We start from the raw sequence: 20,037 nt of genomic DNA on the forward strand, positions 1-20,037 counted from the left end.
GAAGGACTTAGGAGCATTACCTGACAGAAGTCCAGTGATAATATAAGGAAGAGGCCTGTAAATTCTTGCTTTTTTTTTTTTCTGTGAAAAGGCCGAGGGGCTCCAAATATGTAACAGGAACAGACCATCTTGAGAGTCAGATGGTGAACAATTAGAGATACTTGGTGTCACCATTCAGGCAGTGGCATAGAAATTTATTTCTTTTTCATTCAACATACTGACCTGGGCATACTTGACCCAGTCAGGGCTGGTTCATCTCTTCTGGAGCTTGGACATATTGATGATTAAGAACTGGGCCTGTTCCTGCTTTCCTACTGCAGGAGATAAAAGCCTCTTCATTTGTTTCAGAGACCTTCTGAATTGGAGTTCTCAATTTTTAATAGCCCTTATCCATTCTAAGCTTCTTTGGAAATAATCAGTTGCATTTAGCAACAGTCAAATTAGTGTTTCTTGGGGCTGGATCAATAGCACAGTGGAGACGGTACTTGCATTGCTTGTGGCTGACTCAGGTTCGATGCTGGCATCTCATATGGTCCCGAATGCACACTAGGAGTGACTCCTGAGCACCTCAAGGTGTCCCCCCTCACATACACACAAATTAAGTTTGTTCTATGAGGTCTTTCCAGTCCCTAATACCCAGAACCCACTAGTAAGTATATCACCATCTTTTAGGCCCCTCCCACTTCACTCTTGACAACAGTTGGTGCTAGGTCACTATGACTTTATTCAAAGCTCTCCATGATCTCTATTTGTCTTTCCCTGAGGAGGTCTTCACTGACAGCTGTGCAGCCAAGGAACCAAGTCCAAAAATGCCAGATTCTTTCTATGTGCTAGGCCCATTGTTGCCATCAACACCTTGGGCTGTCTCCTCTGAAAGTACTCTGAAACTAAAACCTGAGAAATGAGGACAGTAGCAGTTGTTTGTGTGGTAACCCAAGGTAAGGATGATTAGTAGCTGAATGAACACAAGAAAATACTTGTCAGACCTGGAAGAAGATCTGGGCATGGATTCTGAAATTGGAGAAGGGGTTTGTGTTAGAAGACTGCACACCTGAAACTCAAGTATACAAGTCACAAATATCTTTGTAACTTTGTAATTAATGGTCATTTGCTAAAAATAATAATAATAATAATAATAACATTTTTAAAGAGAGAAAGGAAAGGAGATGGGAATGTGGGGCTTTAGCTGATGTTAGTTGTCAGAATAGGTTATGTTTTAATTTGGGGACCACATCAGCAATGCACTGGAGCCCTTCCTGCTGCCCAGAAGTGACCCTGGCCAGTCTCTGTAGAATATCTGCAGTGCTAGAAACTAACCTAGTATCAGCTGTGTGCAAAGCAAGTGCTTTGCCTACTATTCTCTTTCTCTCTGTCTCATACGTATGCATTCTCTCTCTCTCGTTCTCTCTCACTCATCTTTCATTGTCATAGTGAAAATTAAGCAAAATAATTAAACGTATGTAATGTCATATCATCTACCAGTATGGCTAAAATTAAAAGACTTATCTTTTGAAATCTGGATGTCAGATTCTAATATTCATTGGCTCTTATGATTATTTGGAAAGCTCTAATAAACTCATGAAGAAAAACACTAAGTACTTTCTTTGATGATTAGGTTGAGGATAAGAGGAAGAATAGAATTTTAGTCTAAGCATTTGATTCCTGGATTGCCCTTTATGGTTTACTAAGATTTTGACATTCTTCATTATTTTGATACCTACAAAATTCTATTGTAAAGTAGACATGATCTCCACTTCACAAAGAAGAAAACAGAAAGTACCCTTGGAGTTGTTATGTTACTTGTAGTAATTAGGTCATCAGAATTGTTTAGTGTGTAACTTTTGCCCCTTAGTATATTGCATTGTTACCTCTTATTTATGCACTTTTTCTATAATGTAAAATAGGGGAGATGTGGGATAACAGGATTTGTCTGTTGTAACCCCATCCCCCATTCTTCCTGTGTAATCTTACCTACAAGAAAGACCTGCCCATTTCTGGGCGGGGTCTTTGAGGAGTTACAAAAGGAAGTCTAGGAGGGGATTGATGAGGTGATTGTGGAGAATGGGAAGATGAGGAGAGATGGTTGAAAGAAGCTAAGACGCAGGGCAAGCTGAGATAGCATGCATAAAAGGTTTATAGGCCACACATGTGATGGCTAGGGCATGAATAAAGCTGGTATCTCCTGGAACCTGTCTGTAGATGATTTCCTCACTGCTATTCTGAAGCTGCAGCCCCAATGGCTTCGGGAGGTGCATAAACGTGGTCAGAGGAGAAAGGCCTCTCATCCCTCCATCACCATCCACCACCATCCAAGCCTATCCAAAGAGCGTTAATTCAACAGTCTGTTTCTATATCAACATTCACATTGTTTCTCATTGGATGGAATTCTGTGAATGCTGCCTCTGATTGGTAGTGGAACCGGATGGTCCCACCTTCCAGGTGTGAAGTTTTTCCTCATATAAAAAAGTTTGGGTGGAAGGGAAAGGCCCTTTCGTTTTCCTGATCTCCCTGGACTTTGTCCACTTGGTGTAATGGTCTATTAGAGTGAGGATAACCTGGCAAATTTTCAAGAGTCTTTCCTTTTTGAAAGACTCTATCCTAGCTCCATCCTATGACCTCTGCAAATGCCAAGATCTCTAGTTACAAAGGCCTGATTTTATCATCCATTACTGAGCGAAAAGTTTCCAGACACCACTAAAAGACCTAGGGGAGAGGAAAAGACCATGTACAGAGCCTAGAGTTATTCTCATGACAGTATGCTTCAAGGGTGGAAAAACCCTGTATCTCTTAGGCCAAGGGAATTCCCTTTCTAACCTCCCCAATATTTACTGTGTCTATGCAAAAAGAAAAAGAAGAAGCACATTTTTTTTAATTTTTTTTATTGTTTGGTTCGTGTCTACATTGCAGTGGTACTTTTCAGGATTTTTTCCTTTTATGTTGTAGTTTCTTTTTGTTTTGTTTTTCTGGATTTTTTTTGTTTTGTTTTTTTTGTCTTTTTGTTATGTTTTCTTCCTTTTTCCCATTCTTCTCTTAAATTGATATTTATAACACTCTAGATCAGGAGTCTCAAACTCTCAGCCCGTGTGCCACAAATGGTCCTCCGTACAACATTTTGTGGCCCTGCCCTAGAGGAATCTTTTTTTGTTTTGTTTTGTTTTAGTTGTTTGGGTCACACACCCCCAATGTTCAAGGCTTACTACTGACTTTGCATGCTAGGATCACCCCGACTTTGCCTCCTGCTGCCCCCAGGTAAATTGAGTTTGAGACCCCTGCTCTAGATGGACTCCTCCTGGTTTTTTGTTTGTTTGTTTTTTGCTTTTTTTTTTTTTTTTTGCTGGGTTTTTTTTTTTCTTCAAACAGAACCACATAACTTGAATCATCTTGTTCTGCCTCATAAATTAAGGGAGGAAAAAAAGGATGGTACCAAGACCAAACAGTCATACAAATATTGAGTAGAAATAAGTAATGATCAGACTTAAACACCAAATCCAAAACCAACAACAACAGAATCGATACCCAATCTGCAACAAGCTAGATACAGAGGGGACCACTTATACTAGCAGCCCGTTGGTGTGGCAAAAGAGGTGGATGGGCTGCATGCTGAGAACAGGGGTGGAGGGAGGACAACACTGGTGGTGAAAATGCCCCGGATTTAATGTCACTACCTAAAATATTACTGTGAAAGATTTGTAATTTACTTTGGTCACAATGAAAATTATTAATAAATAATTTTTTTTTGTCTAAGTGTGTGTGTTTATTTTGCAGACTGCCTTCTGATTTCAGATCCATCTCCCCAGTGTTCAGGATTGGAACTAGAGGGTTTAGATTCAATATTATTATTCTTGACAAATGATAGATACCTTTTCAGATTTGAATTTAGCATCTTTCCCCTTAGATGAGTCCTCCCCTTTAAAAGATTAGCCAGTGAACACCAATGCTGATCAAACTGCTTCAGCTAAAAAGCTAAGAATCCATCCTCATTGGCATTTCTCCTCTTAGTCTACGATCTCATTGCCAACCCTTTAGAATATGGCATCCAGCTTTTCTGTCCAGTGCACTTCATCAATAAAATCCAGCTTACTGTTTCTGGTCAAGTATCTCTGGATAAACACTGAGAATGGGGCACACAAAATTCTGGTTAAAACCAAAATCAAAAAGTCTTCCCAGAGCAAGATTGAATTGATAGTAAAGCATCGGAAATTCAGGAAATTGGGCAGATTGAGAATGTGGGAACTTCACATGAAGCAAACTCTGTACCTAGCATGAAGCTGAGTTCATTTATCTGTCCCAGTGATAAAGAAGAATTTGGATCTTAGTAACTAGATCTGCACATCACACAGGTATTCTGAGATCACAAAGGGTAGGAGAATGGGGAGAATCTTAAGAGAAATCATCCACTCATAAAGGATGAAGTAGACACTGTGTCCTCTCTTCATCTTCAGTGGAAACAACATTAAAAGCTTAGCTTGCTGGGGGCAGAGATAGTAAAATGGGTAGGGGTCTTGCTTTGTATCTTTGTCCTCTTACCCTCTTCCATCACTTAGGAATGATCATGACTTCTAAGCTTGGAAGTTCAGCTAAAATGAGATGATTGGGATTTCTGTAGAGGTGGGAATGGCTTCCAAGGAGGATCTGTGACTCCTCCTGTAATTTTCTGCACTTGTTACTGGTTGGTTCAGTGCAAGGACAGGATGGGGCTTCTTGGACTCTATAGTGCTGGGATCCCCTGTTCACCCCAGTGGACCTCAGTGCCTCCAGAGTGCACCTTTCAATGCTTGGGGGACCATGTAGTTGCCCAGGATCAATCTAGAATTGGCCCCATGTAAGATACATGACTAACCCTCTATATTACTCAGCCCCGAGAAAGAATGAACTACTTTAAATGATGAAGATAGTGAAAATAAAGTTTATACAGCAAAATCAAACTTTCTTTTATTCCAATCCTGGAAACTCATCTATTTATTTTGAACATGCAATGGTATTTTATCCAATATAGTTGTCTGGAATGTTAAGGAAAGAAAATTAAGATAAGTTAAAATGAGTAAAAAAATAAGTAAAAGGAAAGTCGATTCTACCAGCTATTGATTTTCTTCTTAGAATCTAGTGGAGGAAAATACATAGATTATCTTCCATGCCTCTAAACTATACTATATATAAAAGTTGACATATATTAATGGTTAGTTTGGTAGAGAGGAAATAACACATTATTATGAAGGAAATAAAAAATTCCTAACTAGGACTGTAAGATGTGTTTATCATAATAGTATCTAATAGCAGATAGTAACTATTGACTTAAATTATAGTCTAGTTTTTTTCTTTGAATAGGATTAAATTAGAACTTCAGTGAGGATTTCTTAAAATAACAAGCATACATGCATCTCATCTCCAGCTGCTTCCATAATTAAGCATGATACAGCAAAACACTTTAAATTGCCAAACAGAGGAAGCAAATGAGATTTGATACTGTGATTTTTGATTTTTTTTTAACCTGCTACTTAAGATGCAAAGACAATACTTAAGAATTACATCAAAACAGACTTGAAATGTATTGGTTAGAGAGTACATTCAGTTGCCTATAACTGAAAACTCAAAAAGTAATTCACCAAAACAACTGTGGCTTTTTGATATTATTGTTTTTGTCATGTTGTTGCTGAGCCAAGCATAGAGGCTCAAGACCTTGGTTTTGACTTCAAGAAATCCAGAGGGATTATTTTGGCAAGACTCCGAAGGGAAATCATCATTAAGCAACTTTTGGGGCAGAAAGACTGAATAATGGGGGTAGAAATTAAAAGAATCCAAGGCAGCCAAATCAATCTTTAACAACAGCTTCTCTGGTAGCCAAACCAGTAACTCTGGATGGCTATAATTGACTGAAATTTAATTAAATGAGCACGAAGAGCTCCAGAATGACTGACACAATGCAACTCTAAATGAAATTGAAGATCTGTCTTTAAGGGAGAAATGTATCACAGGTAGTAAGTGAGAAATTGGCAGTTTTAGCAGATCTTGCTGTTTGAAATTTCACACTATAAGAAATTAAAAGCTAAAAGGATGGACTGAAAAAATAAATGGTCAAGGTGAAAAACGATGTTCTATAAAAATCCCTTCTGATCAAAAATTAGATTCTGCATGAAGCCTAAGCTTTCCTGCAATGCTATGCTTGAAAAGTGAGTGAAATCTTACCCAAAAAAAAAGCTGAAAATGTAATCAGAGTATTAAAAGCTAGATAACTTGTTAGGGATATTTGTCTGGAGAATCAAACTGACATCAGCAGAGTGCATAAGAGAATAACTGGCCAGTTACCATATCAAGAAGTTCAGTCTCAGGCTCAGGTTTGAGGGGGTTGAGCCTCTATGCCTGGCTCAACAACAACATGAACAACAATAATAACACCAAAAAGCCACAACTGTTTTGTTTAATTATATTTTGAGTTTTCAGTTATGAGTAACTGAATGCACTCACTAACCAATACATTTCAAGTCTATTTTGATACAATTCTTAACTATTGTCGTCATGTCTTTAAGTAGCAGATTAAAAAAAATTCACAGTATCAAATCTAATTTGCTTTTTCTGTTTGGTAATTTAAAGTGTTTTTGCTGTATTTCAGTGTTTGCTTTATGTCCTTGAAGGCAGCTAAAGTCACCTTGGGGCAGTGGTGTCCACAAGGCTTCAGCATGAAAACATTCAAGTATTCACAGAAGAAAATAATTGTCTCCTTGGGTCCTCAGATTGCTCATAGTTTCAAATGAACCAGATGTGAAATCCAAAAGGAGTTCAACAAACACACACAAAAGTGGCCTGACACTAAAAACATAAATCTGAAAATTTGATTCATCTCATTAGTTGCTACAGACAAAAATGTACTTAGTCATTAGTTGCAGAAAAACTTTTTGCTCATCACTCATTTGAGTATAAACAGGTCCATATGCCATAACTTTCTCCCCATTTCTAATAAACTTTTCTATGAATAATTTTGACTTATAAATAGATAATTATGTTATACAAGATTAATGGCCCTTAGCTTTCTGGACTCCAGCTCCCTAGAACTTGCATTTACTGCTTTTGTCTTCATGAACTGACTTCCAGCAATAGTGGTGAATATTAATCAAGAAAGCAGGCATTTCTGTCTGGGCTTCCTACTTTAAAGAGAATGTTTCCATCATGTTGTTGTGAAGTACTATTTGAAAAGATAATTTTAATAGACTGCTTTTCCTGGTAGAAATGGCAGGATGGGTGAGATTTAAACTTTTCCTTTTTAAAAATAAATGTATTTATTTAAACACCGTGGTCTATAAAGTTCCTCAAATATAGTTATTTCTAGCATTCTGTGTTTCAACACTAATACCACCACCAGTGTAACATTCCCTCCACCATTGTTCCCTGTTTCTCACACTCCTCACAATCCAGTCCCTTGGTGAGTAAGAGTGATTTACTTATTATTGCTTGTTACAATTAAATGGTAATGGAATTATTAAAAAATATACTTCATTAAAGAAAAATTTGTGAAAATTGTTTCTCTCTCCATTAGGTCATTATGTCATTGAAGATTTACTATAATATTAGTTGCTAGTTCAGCATTCTGCTGCTTGTTTTGTTTGTTGAGCTTAGGTGGCTTCTATGATCATTTCACATCTAATTTGAAGCAGTCCTACCAGAATGTCAGTATTGAAAAATATAGCGGTATTGTGTGGCCACATGTGCAGCCACAGAGTCTAGGACTTTGAGGATCTGTGCAGCTGGGTCGATGACCTAATAAGGCAGCATCTGTAAATCATGAGTTTGGATCCCAGGACTTCCAGAAGTACAGAGGTATGTAGGGGAGGGAGATGGCCCTCCCTGACTCCACAAGGATCCCAGAGATTTCAGTCCCCTAACTGGCATACTTGAAGTTTTTGGTGTTTAGGTGTCTCTATAGAGATTAGTGAAGAGTGGTGAAGTTGGGCCATTGGCCTAGTGACAGCTGTGGGGTGTCTGTGCAGCTGTTGATGCCTTAGTAAAGCTGAAGACTTGGACCACCCACTTCAAGGAGCCCCAGTGTAATCAGATGTGAGACCAGTATATCTATGAGTTTCCTTGGCTTGGCTTGCCTCTCTTTTGGTCTGTGGCACTGACTGATGAGCAGACAAAGTGGCCCCTTTATATTATTATAATTAAGAAGTTTATGAATCGGGGAGTAAGTCAGACAGCCAAAACTATATGGAAAAAAACAATCCAATGGAAAAATGCTTCAAAGATGTCATTAACATCAGATATTCACGAGCAAGAAAATAAGTTGTGAATAAGTAAATGAAATTACATTGAGGGGAAATCCTAAAGTGTTTGTGGGCCTCCCGGGCTTTTTCTGGCAGTGCTTTGAGGATTTATGTTCTGCCAAGGAACAGTTTGAACCTGCATCCTTGTGCTGTCTCCCTGTTCTCTATAAGAAAATTCATAGAAGGGCAGGAGAGATAGCATGGAGGTAAGGCGTTTGTTTGCCTTTCATGCAGAAGGATGGTGATTCGAATCCCAGCATCCCATATGGTTCCCCGAGCCTGCCAGGAACAATTTCTGAGTGTGGAGCCAGGAGTAACCCCTGAGCACTGTCAGGTGTGGCCCAAAATCTAAAAAAAAAAAAAAAAGTCATAGAATTTTCTGGCTATTATTTCATAACTAGTCAAATCAACAGAAACATCTGGACATAATATATGAAGTAAGGAGTGAAAGACTGTTCACCACTAAATATCATAGCAGCATATACTACAAAGCAGCCCAAATTTTCACCAACTAGAAATGGATTAACAAATCATTAGGAATTGTGATTATCCAAAGGAGGGGGGTAGGAAAATCAGGTTAAAAGAATCTGTTTATCTTTTGAAGTGTAGAAATCATAATTTTAGTGGTGAACACAGTATAGTACATATAAATTATTGATTTATAACACTATAGCTGAGAATTGTTATAAATCAATATTCCTTCATTAAAGGTTTTCTTGTCATTTCTACTCCAGGCAGTGCAATTTATAAATAAAAAATATAAACTATAATAACCCATACAATTATGGATTAATTTACAAGTGGAGTATATATAAATAGTTATATATGCATTACATATATTATTTGCATTTAGAAAATATTAAATATTTTATGTGTTAATAACTACCTTCAGTGGTAGGTATTTGGAGGTACAATTTTACACATTTTTGTTCTTGCACCAAAAACACAGACCCTTCAGTCAGGCCATATTCCAGGGCAATGTTTATAGTTAACATCCTTGAGGATTGAAATATTAAGCAATTAGACAAATAATAGTCTTGCTGTTGGTAGAAGTAAAAAAATAAATTAAATTTCTCAAACTCAGAATTATTTTCACATGATTCATACTTATTATATTAATAACAATCTCTTTTAACTGGGCATTTTCATGTTTGGACATTCAGATAAGGAGGACAAAGGGGAGAGATAGAAAGGAGCTCTTGATATGAGGTAGAATATTGCCAGGGTACAAATATTTCATCCAAAACAAATATTATCCCTGGTTTCTTTGTATCTGTTTGTTTGTTTACAACTTGGTTTTACCCCAAAACAGAGATTTTCTTACATGTAAACCTGGGAGGAACTGACTCAGGCTAGGCTGAGCTATCTGTCCTTATTTTGTCCTTACTTCTGCACCTGAGGGCAGTCTCAGTACTCAATAAAAAATATAGTTCTGGCAGACCACTAGCTCTTGAAATGAGGTAGAACATTGTCATACTACATGTGCTTCATCCTCAGCTTGGCTTGCATTATTTCATGCGCAACCCTGCTTTAGACTCATTCACCTGGGGTTGAGATACAGCACATGGGGAGATTTTACAGACTATTGTAGTAGTTTCAAGCTAGAAGAATTTACCGTAAATTACTAAGCACTTTAAAAACAAAATAAAATAAAAGCTATGAGAATAATAAAGATATGAGGGGCTATAGCAATAGCACAGTGGATAGGGCATTTGCCTTGCAAGTGGCTTACACAGGTTCCATCTGCAGCATCCCATATGGTCCCCTGAGCCTCTGAACACAAAGCCAGGATTAATCCATGAGCACCACTAGGTGTGGCCCACAAACCAAAAAAGGAAAACCACCTCATAATACAGAAAACTGAAGCAATGGCAGAAGACTCAGAGATGAGTTCATCATCTAATTAAGGCAATTTCTTTAATAACTTTAATGATTTTATTATAAAACTAAAAGACAGGTTCACTTCTTTCTTTATGCTAACCCTTTCTTGGGGGGGGGGGGTGTTGGGTCACACCCTGCTGCTTCCAGGGGTTATTCCTGGCTCTGTGCTCATAAATCACTCCTGGCAGGCTCAGGGGACCATGTGGGATGCTGGAAATAGAACCGGGTTCCGTCCTATATTGACTGCGTGCAAGGCAAATGCTCTACCACTGTGCTATCACTCCGAGCCCAGTCTAACTCTTTTTAATTGAATCTCTTCCTTCCACATGCACTTAACCCACATGCTCACTTGTGTGAACACACACACAAAATTGGCAATTTCTTGAAATTACTCTTCACTCAAAGCTTGTGGAGGGAATATGGGATCTAGGAATCAAGAAGCTGGTCTTTGGGGTGTGCAGACATCACCAACACTCTTGTCAAATAAATATGTGTCTTGCCTTATGGTCAGATGAAATATAGTTCCTGTTTTGGCTCCTGTAGAAGAATATTTTTCATCATAATGGAGACCCCGTCACATCTAAACCCTGAAATATTTGTGCTTTGATATGGAACAAACTTATTTTATTAGAAATATAAATCGTTGGGGCTTATCTCTACAAATTCATCACCTATCTTAGTTTCAAGCAACAGACTAAATTTTTTTTTCTTTGTCCTCCCAGGCCCAATTCGTACTCTTCTTATTGTCCTTATGACCTACAAAGCATAGTGTAGAAAGAAAAAAAAGAAAACATGCAAATGTAAATAATAGCTTGAAAAATAATCTTTTTTTTTTTTTGGTCATCTCAGGTTTTCTGGGTTTTGAGTATTATGGGGGTATGTGTGAAAACATTGGATAAGCAATGAATGGAAATAGTCTGCCTACTTAAGTCTCAGCCTAGGATATGGTAGTTCTAAAGCTCAACTCAAAATGATTCATTAACAGTTGTGATTTATGTTATGAAATAAATGTAGGAAATTTTAATTCTCCTTATTGGTGCAAAAACATGCATCATATATGGCCTTCCACTAATATTCTAGTCTGAAGTCAAATGACCTTCAAAAATGTCAATATTTATTTGATATCAGATCATTTTATTTTAAGAATGTTTATACCAAATGGTTAAGTATGTTATGAAAAAAGTCCTCAAGGCATGCATTCAAAGAAATATATTAGATAGTCTTGCCAAAATTCCACACTTTAAAATACCCCTGGGTTTTGCTGATGTAAAATTGGCCCTTTAAAATAACAAATAGACTTAGCTTGCAGTCACACTGAGATTAGAACATTCATATCTCTGACCCTACAAATACATATTTCTGACATTTATCAATATTCAACTAAAGATGGTGACTGAATGGGCAAAAGTAAAATGTGCATGTAGCATCATACTACTGTTTATATTTGTTTTACAAGCTAAAATTTACCAAGAACTTAATACTAATTATATTATTTGGACAAGATATGTGTCAGGGTTGTCACTGGGACTCCCTAAAGCTATTCTCAGTTCTGTCATAACATACCCTCAGTTTTTCTCCCTTTAAATCTTGCTCCATCCTCGGTGGGGGGAACGGATCATTTCAATGATACATATTCATATAACTGAAAGAAGGAGACAGTATGGAGAAGTAATTATAGAATATCTGTACTTAATAACCTTCTGCAATCTGTTAACTACAAAGAAAACAAAGCTGAATGAATCCCAAAAATGTACCTTTATGCCCCCAAACAACCAAAAAGAGGCATTTGAAAGAAAGTAAGTGCAGTATCATAATTCTGAGTAAAGTAGGAAGAAAGAACCAAGAATAACCAAAAGGTTCAACAGAATTATCAATAACTTTCTCTGCATATCTCCTCCCTTTTATCAGTGCTCCTGTCTGACCTTGAAAGTTGCATATACTTGCACAAGGAAGTTTACTTGCAATGAACTTCATGTCCTCTTCAAAGCCAATCTACCAGCCTCTGCTCTCCACAATATGCATCCAAACCAATGTTCCCAATCTGCAACCCCCACACATTGCTACCTCAAGATTCCTTTTCAACCTGCATGTCTCACAACCTAAGGCTGCTGGACTTTGTTTAAAGTTAATTGTTTCCTGTTCCCAAATGTTTGTGTATTAAACAAAGTCTCCTTGGTTTGGGGCTTTTGCCTCTTAGCTCTCACACAACCCTACTTCTGAGTCCCATTCATTCTTTCAAAATTTTTAACAGAAATTTTTATCTGAATGAAAGACATTGAGAATAGCTTTCTCCTACACTGTGCTTGGAGAGTATATTTCTGTCATGCTCAGAACTAGAAACCAAAGAGGACAAGGGCTAACCATTAGTTGTGGTAGTGACTGAGGGTATGATGATGGTGATTATGGTGGTATTAATGGTGTTGGTTGTGGTTATGGTGCTGGTGGAGGTGGTAAAGATGATGGTGGGTGATAGTAGTGGGAACAGTGGTGGTTTTACTGACAGTGGTGTTGCTGATATAACAGTGATAACAGTTGGTGGTAACAGTGATTATAGTTGTGGCAGTAGTGACAGTAGTAGTGGTGATGAAAGTAGTGAAGGAATTAATAGTAGTTGTAATGATGGTACTATGGTGGTGTGGTAAAAGAGCTGTGGGATTGTGACGGTGAGTGATAGTAGTGGTGACAGTGATGGTATTACTGCCAGTTCTCTACTAGCCACACTTAATTTTTAATAAATCTTTAGTCTCCACCTAGGATCCCAAACAACTCTGTTGGCAAAAAAAAAGAAAAGAAAAGAAAAGAAAGAAAGAAAGAAAGAAAGAAAGAAAGAAAGAAAGAAAGAAAGAAAGAAAGAAAGAAAGAAAGAAAGAAAGAAAGAAAGAAAGAAAGAAAGAAAGAAAGAAAGAAAGAAAGAAAGAAAGAAAGAAAGAAAGAAAAGAAAGAAAGAAAGAAAGAAAGAAAGAAGAAAGAAAGAAAGAAAGAAAGAAAGAAAGAAAGAAAGAAAGAAAGAAAGAAAGAAAGAAAGAAAGAAAGAAAGAAAGAAAGAAAGAAAGAAAAGAAAAAGTAAATCAAAACAAAATATAAAGTCTTTCTTGAAAATGTTTCCAAGCAAATTTGCAATAATATAAGATTAAGACAGAAAGTTTCAAGATTGCTGACAACCCTACTAGACTTGGCATCTTTGGGAGTTTTCAAATAAATTAGATTAGGAAGATCCTTAGTTATCCAAAAACTGGAGGAGAAGAAAGTCATAACTGGGAAGTAATGAGTTGTCAACAAAATACTGAGATTCATCTACACTTGGTTATAATCACATTTTCATCACATTAGTCATAATCTGGTTTACATATTCCATGATTTATTTTTTACTGAAAAACAAGAATTGTGAGTCATCCAATAGAGTGATCATATCACTAAAATGTAGTTTAGGAAACAAATTGGAAGTAAGTATTTTGACATTCCTGAAAGGAACCCAAATTCTTCTTTTCATTGGGACTGCTTAGTGCTGTGAATGCCCAGGTCACTCTCCAGAGTGCAGGCCTGGTAGTGCTCAGTGATGCTCCTCTGAACTCAGGCAGCACATCTGATCCATTCTGCCCTGCTACTGGAGCCACAATCCCAGTCCCCATAAATTCTCATTTCAAAGATACGTCAAACAATATGTTCTTGTTTGAATGATTTATTGCCCTTATGTTCTCCACAGCCATATTCCACTTTATGGAATAGTTTGAACATACAGAATAAAATAGGATTGCTTCTCAAGTCGCCAGTCACCAGTGTTTTGGCCCCCACAACTTCTGAAATTATTTGCATATCATTGTATATTTAATAACTTTCATGTTGTTCTCAGCTCAACAATTCAATGAAGATAATAACATTTAATTTTTATCATAAAAAATTGAGGATTATTTTTGTTTTGTTTGGAGGCCATACCTTGTGGTGCTCAGAATTTACTGCTCAAAAATCATTCCTGGTAGGGCTAAGGGGACCATATGTTAACCCTAGATTAAACCTGGTAAGGGCACAAGAAAGGCAATTGCCTTTGTACTTTCTTTCTGGCCCTAATAATAATTTTAATGTAATTTGCAAACTGATTCTGAAAGTATCTTTGCACAAATTCTAAAATATCTAAGAATGTTGTAAATGAAAATATAGTCTCCTATATCTCACTTTAAAATAATTATTTACATTTGTCGATATAATGTTTTAAAACAAACGTCTTTCTCTAAATTAGTACCTAGAAAACATGGATACAAGTAACCTTAAGAATATATATTAATTAGGGACCGGAGAGATAGCATGAAGGTAAGGCGCTTGCCTTACATGCAGAAGGACGGTAGTTCGAATCCCGGCATCCCATATGGTCCCCCGAGCCTGCCAGGGGCAATTTCTGAGCATAGAGCCAGGAGTGGCCCCTGAGCGCTGCTGGATGTGACCCAAAAACCAAAAAAAGGGAAAAAAAGAATATATATTAAGTAACACACTAGGTTTCTAATGAAACTCTGAATGTGTCTTAGAAAATAGTTACTTTGGCCAAGTACTCTTAACTATTATTTCTTTGCCTGAGAATCTTTTTTATTTTTCTCTTAAGTAGAAAGTTCTTGTTTCCTGTTTCCACTTGATCAAGCACTTGAGCTTTCTAATTCCAAGGTGATGACACATGAGCCAAAGGAAGCATCAGGGGATTGCAGTTTTCTGAATAGGAAAAAAGCAAACAGAAATTTCTATGGACATTCTGAAGATCAAGCTGTGGGCAGCCATCTTGGAAAGAATATGAGTGAAGCTTAGCAGAGATGGAGATAAAATGAAAAAGAATAAAGAGAGAGAAGAGAAGAAACAGGAATGGGGAGAAGAGAGATACAGGGATGTAGAAAGAAAGTGAGAGAGAGAAAGATAGAGGTAAAGAGAATAGAAGGAGAGAGGGAAACAAAGGAGACATAAAAGAGGAGAGGTGAAGAGATGGAGGAAAAGAGATAGGAGGAAAGAAGAGGGAGAGAGGAGAAAGAAGAAAATGTAGGAGTGAGGAAGAGAAGTGGAGAGGAGGAGAGAAGAGGGTGAAGGAGAGTGTGAAACTTAAGGGAAGTTGGAGCCCCTGGCTTAAGAATTGTGGTATCATTAAAACTCCCTTCGAGAAAAGAAGCACAGAGACCAAGGATGTTCCTGGTCTATGGTAGGATAATTTCCAAGAAATAAATTCAGAATCTATACATTTGGGTGGATGCTTTTCTCTCTATGGTTACAGCACATGAGTGATATTTTGCCCAGGAACCATGGCTCACTGCTTTTTGCTGGTCAAACTAGCATATGCCCACAGAACACTTACAAAGAATTACAGAAAATCCACCCCCTGCATTTCCTTAAACCACTAGCTACTTTGCAAAGCTTCAAAGACATAAAAGAAGGAAATATGGGTTATTATCTACAGTTGCTTTTCCTCATGACCCCATCATCTATGGACCTACCTGTACCAGATGATGATGTCCAGATATTTAATCCATTTTGATTTGACTTTTATACGGGGTGATAGAAATAAATCTGAATTCATTTTTCTACATGTAGCTGACAAGTATTTCTAGACATACTTATTGAAAAAGCTTTCTTTGCTCCTCTTAATATTTTTTGCTCCTTTAATGAAAATAAATTCACCATGTACCTGAGGGTCTTTTTCTGAGTTTTCTGCTCTATCTCCTTGATCTGAGGATGTGTCCTTATTCCAGTTCATGCTGTTTTAATTAATTACTACTCCTTTATAGTAGAATTCAAAGTTGTGGAAAGTGATGCCTTCCATCTTCTTTTTCACAAAGATTGCTTTAGTTAATTTGGGTTTGGGGTGGTGGTGGTGGTGGTGTGTGTTTATGCATTAAATCTGTATAATGCTGTGAATATTATTGTCATTTTGACAAGTTCATCCTCCCAATCCATGAGCAAGGGATGTGTTTCCATTTCCTCATGACCTTTTTTATTTCTTGAAGTAGTGTTCTGTAGTTTACTTTGCATAGATCATTCACATCTTTAGTAAGTCTGATTTTGAAGTACTTGATTTTCTGAGGACTATTTGTGAATGGATTTGTTCTTTGGATAGATATTCTTTTCTATTGCATTATTTGCATATAAAAAGTCATAAACTTTTGCACATTAATTTTGTAGGTTTTCACTTCACTATATAAATTCAGAATCTATAATTTCTAGAAGCTTTTTTGTAAAGTTTTGTAGATATTTTCACAAGTAGTCAAAGTTTAACTTCTTCCTTTCTTTACTATCTGGATGCTCTTATTAATTTTTTTTTTGCCTGATTGCTATGGTAAGTACTTCCAATACTCTGTAGTTTAGAAGTGGTGAGAGCGAGCAATCTTGTCTTGTGTCTGATCTTGAGAAGAGTTTTAATTTTTCTCCATAGAGTATAATGTTTGCTATGAACTTGTGGTAAATAGCTTTGACTGTGTGTTCTCTTTAGGGAAGTGCCTATTACATTTTCCCCCATTTTTTGATGGGATATTCGCCTTTTTATTGTCAAGTTTGCAAGTGTTGATATATTTTGGATATTAGTCCTTTGTCTAATGTTTTGTATGCAAATATTTTCTTCCATTCAGTATAATGTCTTTTTATTTTATCCCCTTTCTGATGACTTCTGCCCATAGGAAAACTTTCTCTATATCAGACTGAGGATAAACAAGCAAGAATAAGCAAATCTCTGAATTCTGAAGGAGCTTTCAATCACACTGTGGTGATGGACAGTATGGTAACAATTGCTATTGTCCAGTATATCTGAAAGAAGCCTGAAATCTACCCTCTTTCAATGGAAAACACGTGGCATTCATCAGATACATGTTCTGCATGGGAATGCATAGACAGCTCAAAAATTACAGTACATGCCTAGCATGAGTCAAGCCCTGAATCCAATTCCCAGCATCTCATACCCAGCACTGACTGATGTAGTCCTGGTGGTCCCTGAGTATATCAATGTCTGGCCTGTCCAAATGCTCCTGCATTCCTAGAGCAATGTTAGAAGTGGCCCTTATAAAAAGTTAATTTTATTCTTTCCAATTTCCACCAATTCCCTAAGCACAGAGCTGGGAGTATGCCAGGATTACTACTGGGTGTGGCACCCAAACAAACAAAAGTAATTATATTAATTCTAAAATCAAGAAAATTGAGCTCTGATATGCTAATGAAAGTTAATTCCACAGAATCCTTTCAGCCACCTTACATCATTTTGAATGTGCCTGATACCAGGTCTCAAATTCATTCATGGAAATGGAACAAATTCACAAAAGCAGTTGTAATTCTTCCGAACTCTTTAGAGAGCTCCTGAAGCATCCGATTTGCCACTTAGACTCTGTTGGCACTTGCAATAATGGAAGTCAGCAACACAGAGGCCCAATCTGTGGGTTTCGCACAACGTGTCCAAATGTGAGCAATCGTGTTTCATAAAACCATGTGCTGATGGGAGAAGAATGAAAATGCTCCATTGCTTTTTATGGCCTCCACAGATGTAGTCATTCTTCCTCAGTGGCGATTCTAATTTATCGAAGGATAAAGTTAGAAAGGAACAAGCCTCCACGGGAAGTGGGGAAACAGCAGTGGAAACAGGAGGGCCAGCTTGTGTTTACCCACAAAGTGGTACTCCATTCCCTGCATCCTCCCGGCTGACTGGTTCCGCTGAGCATCCTGCCCAAGCATCTCTGCATCCTCAGCCAGGCTCAGACTTCAGTTCTTGCCTCCACTCTCCCAAGTCTACCTGTATGCCACATGTCTTGACTTTGATAGAGGGATGCCCTTGCCAGGTTGGCTGCAGCAGGAGGAAACAGAAGAGAGTCAGGACACACCTCTTTGGCCCAAGACAAAAGAGGTCTCCTTTTAAAGGAGACGGGCTTAAAATCTGAGCCCCAAAGATAAGGATATTAGTTCCCTAATATCTAGCACATTCTAGGTGGCCCCCAAAGAATTCCCAAGGGCATGAGCAAAGAAGAAAACGGATCATCATCAGCAAATGTGTCAGGTAATATGCCTAGAGGGTTGAGGAATTCAAAACTAAGAGCTGAACTGAGAAAGAGCAGGAAGGAAGATTTATTTTTTTAAAATAATTTCTTTATTTAAACACCATAATTACAAGCATTTTTGTAGTTGGGTTTCAGTAATAAAAGGAAGGTTTAAAGGGAACCTGGGTTCTAGCAAAGCAAACCCTGTGAAAAGGAAATGGAAGTGAACCCAGCACCATGAAACATAAATGTGTCAGCTGCTCCTGGGTTCATTCAGCAAAGAAGTATTGAAAGCTCGCCATCTGCCGGCTAAGGTGGATTAACAAATAACATGGGCAAAAATCCCTGGCCTCACCTCACATTGGCAGGGGATGAACCATACAGAAGAGACATTAAAAAAAAAAAAAAAAGCTTCTTCCTCATTCAATAATGGTAGGAAGAAAAACTCAAAGCAAGAGAGATGGATAGAAAATGTTGATTGATATAAAGCTGCAGTTTCAGCAGTGTCTTCTGAGTGCAAATGGGGAGCATGTGAGCCATGATTCGTCTGCTCCTGGCAAGAGAAAACAGTACATGCAAAGGCCCCTAGTGGACATTTGTCAGGCTTTCAGGCATCCTGAAGATCCTGAGGTGGGTACTCACCTTAACTGCTTGATGAACAGTAGTGGGTGGGATAATGTGAGTGGTTATTTCAGAGTGTTGTCAAGAACTAAAGTCAGAAATGAGTTCGGTCACAGAGCTCAGAACACTAGACTATTTGGTCAAGAAGGCATTGAAGAATTATGCAGGGCAGGTAATGAGTATGTATTATAAATGTGGAATTGATTGCTATGATTCATTATTCATAGAGCACCATACCAAACTGTGCATACCCTCTTTCCTCCATGTTCAATGGACATCATCCCTCTAAGCACACAGTTGCTTGGCAGGAACTATGGGGAAACTCAAACAATGGTTAATTTTTTATGGTTTTATTTCTTGAGCTCTGAGTGTCCTCTGAAAGAGCTGTGTGCATAATTGCATGATTCAAGGTTAGCTTTGTGAACAAAAGCAAATCATTTACTGCCACAATTAATGTGCTACATTTTTCTGTACACCTCAAAGTGTGTAAAACACAGAGAGAGAGAGAGAGAGAGAGAGAGAGAGAGAGAGAGAGAGAGAGAGAAACCTCTGCAAGTTTTCTGCCTAAAGAAGCCCTTTCAATATCCTTAAGAGCTGTGGGACATTTGCATTGATGACAGGCGGTAAAACACCCAGAGGAGAATTTGAGAGTTGAATCATCTTGATGCCAAGATAATGAGGAAAAATTACTTATTTGGGCAACAACTGACAATTAGCAGATAAAAGGGTAGGAGATGAGGGAGAAAGGAAAAAAATGTCTCTCCAAAAGGATGGAACCTCTTTCAGGAAGGAGATGACTGATTGCAGACTCAGGATGCAGCTCAAGAACCAGGCTTTAGGGCTAGAGAAAAGATACCACATTTATACATAGGCCATAAAATTGGTTCATCTCTGATAAATATGAGAGAGCTTGAGAAAATAAGTCCCTGGGGAGAGCATGAAGGCAGTTCTGGCTCGAAGATGGCAACCCAGCCATCACCCTTTGCTTGCAGAGAGTCAAGGCCAAAGAGAACATGAGTGACCTTGAATTTGGTTGTGGTATCCTTCAGTCTGCTGAGCACAGGATTGTTTCACCACAGACAACCAAGTTTTTCTTGGTTGCCTTTGCATTCTTGTCCAACTGGCCTGCCTCCCTGAAGGGCCTTTCTAGCACATCACAGGCTTTCTTGGATCTAAGATCTGTCTCCTAGGTACAAAAGCGACCAATCTCCAGGCTTTCCCAAGCACCTCTAAATTCCTGTAGCCTATGAAAATCCTATGGGCAACCTCAAAGCTCAAGAGATCTGTTTCTTGGGAGAAAGGAG

The sequence above is a fragment of the Suncus etruscus genome, chromosome 3, assembly GCF_024139225.1.
Source record: "Suncus etruscus isolate mSunEtr1 chromosome 3, mSunEtr1.pri.cur, whole genome shotgun sequence".
NCBI lineage: Eukaryota > Metazoa > Chordata > Mammalia > Eulipotyphla > Soricidae > Suncus > Suncus etruscus.